At 38.6% G+C, this 9265-nt stretch overlaps 1 pseudogene; it reads right to left on the reverse strand.

Annotated features, from left to right (window-relative positions):
- Positions 1–2812: 2812 nt before the first annotated feature.
- LOC105723053 (large ribosomal subunit protein eL18-like) lies at positions 2813–3234 on the reverse strand (annotated as a pseudogene).
- Positions 3235–9265: the final 6031 nt, after the last annotated feature.

The following is a 9265-nucleotide window of genomic DNA, read 5'->3' on the forward strand; positions in this document are numbered from 1 at the left end:
TTGCATATATGTCTTCTTTTGAGAAGTGTCTGTTCACATCCATGTTTAGTTCTTCCTTCAGGAGCTCTTGTAAGGCAGGCCTGGTGGTGACAAAATCCCTCAGCATTTGCTTGTCTCTAAAGGATTTTATTTCTCCTTCGCTTATGAAGCTTAGTTTGGCTGGATATGAAAGTCTGGGTTGAAAAAAAATTTTTTTTTGAGAACGTTGAATATTGGCCCCCACTCTCTTCTGGCTTGTAGGGTTTCAGTAGAGAGATCTGCTGTTAGTCTGATGGGCACACCTCTGTGGGTAACCCAACTTTTCTCTCTGGCTTCCCTAAACATTTTTTCCTTCATTTCAACCTTGGTGAATCTATTATGTGTCTAGTGGTTGATGATTAATGTATTTCCTGAATTTGAATGTTGGCCTGTCTTGCTAAGTTGGGGAAGTTCTCCTGAATAATATACTGAAGAGTGTTTTCCAACTTGGTTCCATTCTCCCCATCACTTTCAGGTACATCAATCAAATGTAGATTTGGTCTTTTCACATAGTTCCATATTTCTTGGAGGGTTTGTTCATTTTTTTTCACTCTTATTTCTCTAATCTTGTGTTCTCATTTTATTTCATTAAGTTGATCTTCAATCTCTGATACTCCTTTTTCTGCTTGATCAATTTGGCTACTGATACTTGTGTATACTTCACAAAGTTCTCCTACTATGTTTTTCAGCTCCGTCAGGTCATTATTTATGTTCTTCTCTAAACTGGTTATTCTAGTTAGCAGTTCCTGTAAACTTTATCAAGGTTCTTAGCTTCTTTGCATTGGGTTAGAACATGCTCCTCTAGCTCAGAGGAGTTTGTTATTACCCATGTTCTGAAGCCTACTTCTGTAAATTCATCAAACTCATTCTCTGTCCAGTTTTGTTCCCTTGCTGCAGAGGAGTTGTGATTCTTTGGAGGAGAAGAGGCATTCTGGTTTTTGGAATTTTCAGCCTTTTTGTGCAGGTTTTTCCTCATCATCCTGGATTTATCTACACCTTTGGTCTTTGCTGGTGGTGGCCTTCAGATGGAGTTTTTGAGTGGTCATCTTTTTTGTTGCTGTTGATGCTATTGCTTTCTGTTTGTTAGTTTCCCTTCTAACAGGCCCCTCTGCTGCAGGTCTGCTGTAGTTTTCTGGAGATCCACTCTAGACCCTGTTTGCCTGAGAATCACCAGCAGAGGCTGCAGAACAGCAAAGATAGCTGCCTGTTCCTTCCTCTGGAAGCTTCGTCCCAGTGGGTCACCCACCAGATGCCAGTCAGAGCTCTCCTCTATGAGGTGCCTGTTGGCCCCTACTGGAAGGTGTCTCCCAGTCAAGACACTCAGTCAGGTATCTAATTAAAGATGCAGTCTGTTCCTTATCAGAGCTCGAATGCTGTGCTGGGAGATCCACTGCTCCCTTCAGAGCTGCCAGGCAGAGACGTTTAAGTCTGCTAAAGCTGCACCCACAGCCACCCCTTCCCCCAGGCACCCTGTCTGAGGGAGATGGGGGTTTTATCTATAAGTCCCTGACTGAGGCTGCTGCCTTTTCTCAGACAGGCAGTGTGGTACCCTCCGCCTTGCTGAGCTATGATGGGCTCTACCCAGCTCTAACTTCCCAGTGGCTTTGTTTACACTCTGAGGGTAAAATTTCCTGCTAAAACCTTAGCAATAGAGGATGCCCCTCCCTGCACCAAGCTTCAGCATCCCAGGTCAACCTTAGACTGCTGTACTGGCAGCGAGGATTTCAAGTCAGTGGATCTTAACTTGCTGGGCTCTGTGGGAGTAGGGCCTGCCGAGCCAGACCACTTGGCTGCCTGGCTTCAGCCCCCTTTCCAGGGGAGTGAATGATTCTGTCTCGCTGGCATCCCAGGTGCCACTGGGATATGAAAAAAAAAAAATACTCCTGCCACTAGCTCGGTTTCTGCCCAAACGGCAGTCCAGTGTACCAGAGGGAATCTCCTGGTCTGCCAATTGCAAAGACCATAGGAAAATAACAGTATTTGGGTTGGAATGTATCATTCTTCCCGGTACAGTCTCTTACGGCTTTTCTTGGCTAAGGGAGAGAAATCCACAGACCCCTTGCACTTCCTGGGTAAGGTGATACTCCACCCTGCTTTGGCTTGCCCTCCCTGGGCTGCACCCACTGTCCAACCAATCCCAATGAGATGAACCGGGTACCTCAGTTGGAAATGCTGAAATCACCTGCCTTCTGAGTGGATCTCACTGGGAGCTGCAGACCAGAGCTGTTCTTATTCGGTCATCTTGCCCCTCAAATGTTTTTTAACCTTTTAAAAAGAATTCTTCATTTCATTTTATTAAGACATAGCAAAACAGTTTTTAATTCAATCAAATTGAGGGTAGTTTTCTTCTTTATGCTGAACATGCAATAAAGAGATTCTTCATTCAATTTATTTTTGGAAGAGAGAAATTAAAAGTATATTTGCATGTAAATAGAAAAGTATGAATGTAGGTAGGTCCTACCTACACTCCTGCATTGTATATTAATGCCAAAGGACTCCACATATTTGGTGTTCCTATGCTTATTGGTTACAGTGATATTGGGTGGGTAAAAGCTGGATATCATTTATAGTATAACACTATTTTTTCTTTTTTGTTTTTGAGACAAAGTGTTGCTCTGTCTCCAGGCTGGAGTGCAGTGGTGCATTCTCCGCTCACTGCAACCTCCGCCTCCTAGGTTCAATCAATTCCCCTGACTCAGCCTCCTGAGGCTGGGACTACAAGTGCTCGCCACTATGCCTGGCTAATTTTTTTTTTTCATCCAAAATCTTTTTAATAAGAGGGAAGGGTCCAGGGTTAGCTTTTGTAGCCTCAGCAGGCCTGTGGGCCTCTGGCACACTCGAACTCCGGCACTTGGAGCGGACATAAGGTTTGGTGTGGCTGGGTGGGGTTCCTGCAACCTTGCCGAAATGCCGGTACACCTCTCGGCCCTTGCGAGGACTGGAGAGCGGGACGGTGCTGCAGCCCTTGGGGGAGTCCAGGGCCAGCTGGTCGAAAGTGAGGATCTTGCCCCCTGCCTTGAGGATGCAGCTGCGCCCGGCTGGTCACAGGCAGCGCACACACCTTCAGTTTGGGCACCTCCTGAACCTGCACATCATCCGTCATGGTCCCCACAATGACGGCCATACAGCTTGACCAACAGCCTCGGGTAGATATCCTGGCTCTTGGGCTCCTTGCTCCGCCTTGTGGTCCTTGTTGTGATGGATATCAACTCCCATGATGGCACCTCCTGCTCAGCCAGGTTCGGAGAAAGAAGCTAATTTTTTGTATTTTTAGTAGAGACAGGGTTTCACCATGTTGGCCAGGATGATCTAGATCTCCTGACCTCGTGATCTGTCTGTCTCGGCCTCCGAAACTGCTGGGATTACAGGTGTGAGCCACCATGTTCAGCCAATAAATTTCTTTTCAATGAAAACATAATAATCCTTTATTTGTATTGCAATTATTCAGCACCACTCTGTATTTTAGAATGCGACATTACTAAAAAGTAATTCTTCAGTATTAGGCAGTATGAATTCACTGAAGAATTGCTCTCATACAAGTGAACATGGCCTCTAATCAAGGAATCTGGGAACCTGGCTCCCAGAGATATATGAAAGAGACTGCCTGCTTTTTAAAATTCTTAGGAAAGAGGGAAAAAAGGTGAACATTTTGTGAAGCACATACCATGCACCAGGTCCATGAAATTATCTCGAATAAACCTTACAACTAAACTGATTTTTACAGGGGAGAAAGCCAAGATTCAGCTTCTCGGATAAGAGATTCCATTTCACCGCATGCTCTAATTTATAAGCGGGGGCTGAATGATGAGAGCACATGGACACATTTGGGGAAACAGCACACACTGGGGCCTATTGTGGGGTTGGAGGGAGGGAGAACATTAGGAACAACAGCTAATGGACGTTGGGCTTAATACCTAGGTGATGGCTTGATCTGTTCAGCAATGGCACATGGATACCTGTGTAACAAACCTGCACATCCTGCATGTGTACCCTGGAACTTAAAATAGGAATTGATGAAAAAAAGAGAAGAAAACCAGAGGTCCCTGATTGTAGGATATTGTGCTTCTATCTGCTTTTGAGACTCAAACACCTGTTATACCAATGGATGATTTTATTTCCCCCACAAACAAAACATATGGAAGATGTGTGGGATGCATTCCACTCTGCATCCTTTTCATCACTATCCCAAACTGTTTATTTCACTAACATGTTTATTTCACTAACATTATTAACAACTTTATAAAAGTAATATAGGTTATATTGCAATCTGTCTCAACACTAATATAGGAATTATCTTAAATGTAATGATTACAATAATCTCTAGTACTGCCTATCAACAGTGACAAATTTGATATTTAATGACTTTAAAACCCATCCTACAGGCATGTGCAAGGCTATATGTGCAATGTGTATGTAGATTACGGCTTTATTTCTAATATGGAAAATTTGAAGAAAGGAGTAATATCCAACAAAAACAAAAGGGTTAAATGATAGTGTAACCATATCATCAAATACCATATAATCATTAAAAATAATGTAATCTGTTTTAATTGGTATACAAAATGTCCATGATAGACAGAGTGGTCATATTTTGGTAAAGATATACATATATATAGAGGTATATAAACATATATATACTGAAAAAATACATGTGTATGTACAGATAAAGATCTGGAAGTTTACAAATTCCAATGGTTTTCTCTACAGAGCAGGATGAAGTGTGCTGCTTCATCCTACTCTGTAAGAAGAAACAATCATGCCATAGAATTGAAAGTCCATGGCTAGAATTAAAGGTGAACTTAAGGAAATGAGTGACCTCTGGCTGGCAGGAGAAAGCAAATGGGTCATAGTTTCTACAACCATAAAAAAAAGTTGTATTCAGCCAACAACTTGAATGGAATCTGGGAGAGTACTCTAAGCCTTGGAAGAGAATGCAGTCTGGCTGACACCTTGATTTCCGCCTTATACAACTCTGAACAGAGGACTCAGTATGCTGTGCCCAGACTTCTGACCTACAGTTCTGTGAAATAATGTTCCAGTTGTTTTTAGCTGTTAACTTTATAATAATTTCTCACACAGCAACAGGAACCTAATACAATCATTCAGAATGACAATTACAGAAATGCTTATACAATCTCAATTTTTTTAAAAAAACTATAATATAACAAAAAAGATTGGATTTCAAAGTGATCTTTTGATTTACTATACTGAAAAATATTATTAAGATATGTTCCTAAACAGAGTTTTAATTTAAATGTCAAAAGAAAAGGTCTCAGAGTGGTACTGATTTAAAATCATCTGCAAGTCTGCATTTTCAGTTTTAAAAATATATATGAATATCTTTAATTAGGTGACATGTAGGACTAAATAATACATTTTGATTACAGATTAATAAATTGTAGTGGAACAAACTAAAGACTTTCAGTGTTTCAAAAGCATGCACTGTTATTTCAAGGCAAGTAGAAACCTTCAATGGCATCTCAACATATTCAAAGTACATTGTAAACTTCAGCCTGAGAACATTTTCCACAGTTAGACTCTGATTTTTTTTCTCAGCCTGTAATCTGACCTCACCTTATTGATAGTCTACTCATTGTTATCTTCCCTTTTATATGCCTTTGCTTGCGACACTTCCTTAGCATGCTCCTTAGGCAACTCACCAGCTTAGCCTCTTACCAGGTAGGCAAAGTTTGGCTCACCTCTACTGAGAACTCTGCTCACTTCCTTACTTGCTCACTGCACATAGAACTTGTCTCTCTCTCTCCATATTTTCAAAAACCTTTATTTGTTTTACTAGAATAGGACATATTCTCCTCTTCTTTGTTTTCGGTTTATATGCATGTGTGATATCACCCTCACTAGACTCTGAGTTCCACAACATCAGGGACCATCCCATTCCTGATCTGCAATATGCAGCAGGGGGCTATACATCTAGCTCATGATCGAAAAAGTGATTTCTGAACTTTTAAAGCTTTCATATTGTCAATATACAAGAACAAAACATAAACCATGATGTACTTAATTTAAATTTAAGAAAGCCTGAGTCAAAATAGAGATCTGATGAGAAATAGAGGAATTCAGATATTTTTTAAGTGAGAACAATTTTGCTCAGAGATTGAACAAACCATAGCAATTGCTAAATGAAATTGGAAGTGCAATAAAAAGAGCTCAGAAGAGAAGGAAGGTCATATTTAAGAACTCAAAGAACAATATGTATAATATTCACTACTACTCTGTAGTTTCTGCTGTAGCATCTTACATTATTCAAATCTTTTTATCGCTGCTTATGACAATATTTGCTTCCCTTATGAAATCATTTTCAGTACAATGTTGTACTGTAGTTGATTCTGAAAGATATTCTAATTTAAGATTATCAGAATTAGACAGTGGACTACATTGACTGAATAATCTGAAGTTTTACACATCTAAATTTTAAAATGCCTCAAACATAACTAAAATTGCTGCAAGCCCAAGAGAAATAAAAAGTCATACATACTAGTAACAGTTTACTATCTCTAGTTTGCATGCAATTATTTTACATCTTTGGAAAATAATATCGATGCGCTCATGTAAAATAAAAATACAAAAGGCTGTTTGAGACTCCACTGAGTTAACTACTTATTGAGTACATAGTATATACTCTAGTATTATAATTTATGAATTACATACAAGGAAAAAAGTATAGAAAGAAGAAAAGAGAATGTTAACTAAATGTTTTTAGTGTTCTACCTACGCAAGAACCAACTTTGTAAGAGTAATAATAGCTAATATTTTTGAGTGTTTATTGTTGCTAGATATTCTGAACATTTATATGGATTACATCATTTAAAGTTTTAAAACAAACCTATGAATTTAACATTATTATTTTTCCCATTTTTCAGATGAAGAAATTGTAGCACAGAGTTTAAGTAATTCACTAAATGTTGTAGAGCTAAGAATTTCAAAGGTAAAACTTAAGCACCCAAGCACTATGTACTTAACCCCTATGTTATATACTTCCTGGTTGGTTTTATTATTCCATGTGATAGTACAAGAACTTGAGGCTCAGAGAGATTAAATAGGCTACCAAAGTAGATATCTTTAATCATTGACAGAGTCAGCATTCAAAATCAAGTGTTTGATTCCAAATTTTTTGCTGACGCCTCTGTACAACTTCCAAAACTACATAAAATCAAAGATTAATAAAATATATTCAAACTATATTCTATCTCTTCTATTATTTAAATACAAACTACATTCCTTTCTTGCTGTGTGACATTAGGCAAGCCATCTTATCAACTTTTGCTTTAGTTCTCTCATCTGCATAGAGGATAATAATTCATCATACTTCAAAATAATTGGTGCAGTGAATATAATATATAAAGCCACTGAACAGTACCTAACATAAACTTATTAATATTATCAGTATCATTATCATTATAATTTGTAAATTATTTTACTTAGGGAGATAATGTGTTTATGTGTGCGTGTATGTGTGTATATATATATACTAATATTGTTATAATTAGTATATTGTATTTAAATATATATAAAATATTAAAGTATCTGTGAATACTAATACATAATATTCTTTGTACTGTATTATATACATACACACATATATATTAGTAGTATATGTATATACTACTATATACTACTACTCAATCTATTAGTAGCATATATGTATGTGTATATATCCAGCACATACATGTATACACACACATACATATGCAGCACTTATATATATTTGCATACATATACAAATACATGCATAGTATATATGTATGTATGTGTGTGTGTGTATATATATACATATATATATATACACATTAATATATATACACACACACACACACACACATAAATATACTCCTAATAGGTTGAATCCTGAGCTAAGCACTTTTTCAACTTTATTTCACCTCAACAACTCCATTAAGTTGTAGTAAAGCTCATCTTTAAGACTGCATAGATAGTGAGAAAACTCATCATTTGACAGGTGATGAAAATGAAGCTTTGAAAAGTTAAGGAAGTTGCCTAAACTCATACAGCCAGTGAGTGACAGGACCAGATATCAAACCTGAGTTTATGTGACTCTAAGGCCCACAAAGCAGTATGTAATCAGTGTCAAAAGAAAGTTATAATCAGCTGGTCCTAGTGCAAGGGTGTTTACAACTACTTTATTACAACCAGTTACAGGTTTCTTTGTTCCTTCTCCACCACACTGCTTCACTTGACTAGCCTACCAAAAAAAAAAAAAAAAAAGGAAAGAAAGAAAAAAGAAAGAAAAAGAAGGATGTAATCCAAGTGCTACAGAAGTTCAGCGAATGCAGAACATTTTTTGCTTCGATGATTGAGAATGGTTTCCCTGGGTGGGTTGACATTTGAGCTTAGCTGTAAAGGTAGACAGAATTTCAATAGCTAAGAGCTATGCCTTTTAGAGGACAAAACAACCTTACCTGGAACATATGAGCAAAGGTCTTGAGATCAGGTACAATCTATTCCACATTGTAGGAAAAAAAATAGAAGATAGAGCTGGAAAGGTGAGCTAATGTTAACTCCAAGAGTGCAGGGCCTGTGCTCATAGAATTATGCTGTTTAGTACAGCAATCATGAGACACATGTGACATCTAAAATGTGGCTAGGGAGACTAAGAGACTGAATTTTTTTAATTTAAAATTAAATCTTAAAACTCCTACTTGATTCAGTTATTGAAAAATTATAAGTATTTTGAACTACTTAGATATGTAGATCTTTTTCAACTGTTCATTTTATGAAGTCTAAATATAAATTAGAAATTTTCTGCTGGGCATGGTAGCTCATGCCTGTAACCCCAGCACTTTGGGAGGCCAAGGCAGGTACATTACCTGAGGTCAGGAGTTCAAGCAGCGTGGCAAACATGGTGAAACCCCATCTCTACTAAAAATATAAAATTAGCTGGGTGTGATGGCAGGTGACTGTAGTCCCAGCTACTTGGGAGGCTGAGGCAGGAGAATCACTTGAACCCAGGAGGCGGAGGCTACAATGAGCTGAGATCACGCCACTGCACTCCAGCCTGGGCAAGAGAGAGTGAGACTCCACCTCAAAAAAAAAAAAAAAAAAAAAAAAAGCTCAAGCCTGTAATCCCAGCACTTTGGGAGGCCGAGGCGGGTGGATCACGAGGTCAAGAGATCGAGACCCTCCTGGTCAACATGGTGAAACCCCGTCTCTACTAATACAAAAAAAATTAGCTGGGCATGGTGGCGCGTGCCTGTAATCCCAGCTACTCAGG

Source organism: Aotus nancymaae, unplaced genomic scaffold (genome assembly GCF_030222135.1).
Source record: "Aotus nancymaae isolate 86718 unplaced genomic scaffold, 86718_ANA_hifiasm-v0.15.2.pri h1tg000011l, whole genome shotgun sequence".
NCBI lineage: Eukaryota > Metazoa > Chordata > Mammalia > Primates > Aotidae > Aotus > Aotus nancymaae.